Here is a 2,613-nt window from a genome sequence, read left to right on the forward strand (position 1 = left end):
TGATTGCTTCCCCGCCTTGGTGTGTGTGTTCTCAAGCACTTGGAAACGCCTGCTCTGACACCAACTTTTCTTTTTTTTAAGTTGCATGTTAGGAGAGAAAAAATTAATCAACACCTTTTTTTAAAAGATGAAAAATGTTTCAAGAAAATAGCACTCTGAGCTGCTACTCAGAGCCCAACATAATTTATGTGATTCAATGAAAGGAAGTTAGCCATTTCTCTATGTAATTTTTATTAATGATGTTCAGATGTAGCTAATTATATGCACTTCTAATTAATTACATGAGTGTTTGCACTGGCCTTCTTTAATTGTGCTCAGTGGAGTCCCAGGAGATGGTCCCCAAAATAGTGGCCCATGTTCAGATCTGACTGGGGACACTCTGTGTACCATGCCCCCACCCCCGCCCCGTGTCCCAGAGAGCCATATTAAAAGCCTTGACTAGTCTTGCAAGAAAGCAACTCATTAAATTCTGCCTAATGCATCATTTTCCAAACTTGCTTATACCACTTGCACTCCCAGATCCACCAGAAAATGCTATTTAAAGTCAGAACAATTCTAACACCCTAGGTTGGGCTCAGACTGCTTGATAACTTATATGTTGTTTGGTTTTTGTTTTAATTTCCTGGTAAGTTTTTTATTTTATATTTTTAAAATTTTGTTTATGTTGGGTCTTAATTGCAGTAAACAGGCTTTCTCTATTTGCAGGCTTCTGTTTTTGTGGTGTACAGGCTCTGAAGCACACGGGCTCTCTAATTGTGTCACGAGGGCTTAGGTGCCCCGTGGTGTGTGAGATGTTAGTTCCTTGACCAGGGATTGAACTCTTGTCCCCTGCACTGGAAGGAGGACTCTTAACCACTAGACCACCAGGGAAGTCCCCAGGGTGTGTATGTTTATGGAGCCAACCCTTCAGTCTCCCCAGACAACACTGCTGGGGTCTTCCCTTGGGGCAGGTTGTCCTGCAAAGAGCTGTGTTTTCATATAGTCGTGGTTGCCACAGACTCATCTGAGACCATCATGTACTGTCCTTCAGTTGTGTACACGTGTGCAGGGAAATGTGGGGATGGCATGCCAGCCCTTCAGGGGGTGCTGTCAAGATGAAGAGTAGTTCACCTCTCCCCTCCTGCCTGGGCCCCTCTGTGGCAGAGACCCTCACTTCCAGGGAAGGCCATGTCATTGACCATGTCCTGGCCTCAGGGCTTAGAGCTGGGACTCAGCTCCTGGGGAGGTCCTCCTGGAGAGGCAAAGGGAGCCCCCGCACTCTGTTTGGTGATCAGCTGCAGGGGGATGTGTCTGGTGCTCTGGTGGCCACGCACCTTTGTGTTAGGGAGGTGAAGAGGGGACCCCGGGGGAGGTGACCAGTCAGTGTAGCTGGTTGTGCAGGAGGAAGTGCCTCTTGACTGCTCATCTTGAAGGGTGAGAGCACATTCCTGGTACAGAGAGGGAAGGAGGTGGGGCAGAACCTGGCCTTACAAGGACGGAAGAGCGGGAAGGTGAGATAGCAGGGCAGACTGCCCTATTTAGATGGACACGGAACCTGGCAGGGTTTCACCAGGGGCCAACACTTGGGATGAGTGTGGAAGACGGGAGCCAGGGTGAATTGGCCCTAGAGACGCCTCTTGTGGCCCTGGAGGGAGATGATGTGGCCGAAAGAAAGGCTGTGGGGTGGAGGAAGGGTCCGAGGGGAGCCTCTTGGGGAGGAGTGTGCGGAGGGTTCTGGGGAAAGAGTGGTCAGTGAGGGCAGGAGGTGGGACCTTGAGGGAAAGCAGGTCATCTTGGAGGTGGGAAAGGATTGTTGGATTCCAGCTTCAGGAAGGATGGGGGAGTTTTTGAAGGGTGGATGGAAGCAGAGAGTCAGGCCACGAGTGGGGGTGGACTCAGTGTGAGCCTGAGGGAACCAGCCAGAAAGTGCAAGGAAACCAGGAGGAAGGAGGGGGCTCGGGACTTTCTGGCTGTGGCTGGGTGGTGGCTGCCTGGAGACCGAGAAGGATTATAAAAGACACAGTGAATGTAGGCTTTTTCTTCTTCATGGAAACTGCCCAAGAAGCCGGCGAGAGGAGAGTGTGAACAGTGGGAACAAGATATTCTTCAGTGAGGATGGAAGATTATGTTCAGTGTGGTCCAAGGATGAAGTGGTGGGTGTAAGGACGCAGCGAGAAGGGTAGAGGGAGAAGGGACTGGTGAGGAGAGAATCCAGGGGGTCTAGCTGTGATCTCGCCTCTCTCTGGGAAGTAGAGCCAAGCTCAAGTCAGCAGAAAGGAATCCCTGAGATGCAAATACATCCAGCACCTGCGTTCCTCTTTTGAATGAATGTCTCCAGGCGTGGCCAGGGCACTTTGAGACAGTGCTGTGACTCACCTTGGGTTGCTCGTGAAAGTTGTCCCCAGAGATGACCGCCGGTATTATTTTCAGCCATGAAGACGCAGGCGTATCTGTGCAACTTTCCCAAGTCCTGGCTGAGGAAGAGCGACGCTCTTTGGGAAGTGTGTCTGTTTTTTGTTTGTCGATACCCAGTCTTGCCAGCCCCACTTCGGGTTCTGCAGCCAAGCAGAGGCATTGCGTGGTGGGAGCGCTGCGAAGCTTGCCAGCCTGAGACCTGTCCCTTGCCAAAGAAAA

At 50.9% G+C, this 2,613-nt stretch overlaps 1 protein-coding gene across 1 annotated transcript in view; it reads left to right on the forward strand.

Moving 5' to 3' along the window:
* Positions 1 to 2,079: 2,079 nt before the first annotated feature.
* The window catches only part of APBA2 (amyloid beta (A4) precursor protein-binding, family A, member 2), a 60,823-nt gene continuing 60,289 nt past the window's right edge, over positions 2,080 to 2,613 (forward strand). The window contains exon 1 of the mRNA XM_010843254.1: positions 2,080 to 2,132. The gene's annotated coding sequence lies outside the window, so the exon portion shown is untranslated. The remainder of the gene's footprint in view (positions 2,133 to 2,613) is intronic.

This window comes from Bison bison, unplaced genomic scaffold (assembly GCF_000754665.1).
Source record: "Bison bison bison isolate TAMUID 2011002044 unplaced genomic scaffold, Bison_UMD1.0 scf7180017864181, whole genome shotgun sequence".
In the NCBI taxonomy this organism is placed as follows: Eukaryota; Metazoa; Chordata; class Mammalia; order Artiodactyla; family Bovidae; genus Bison; species Bison bison.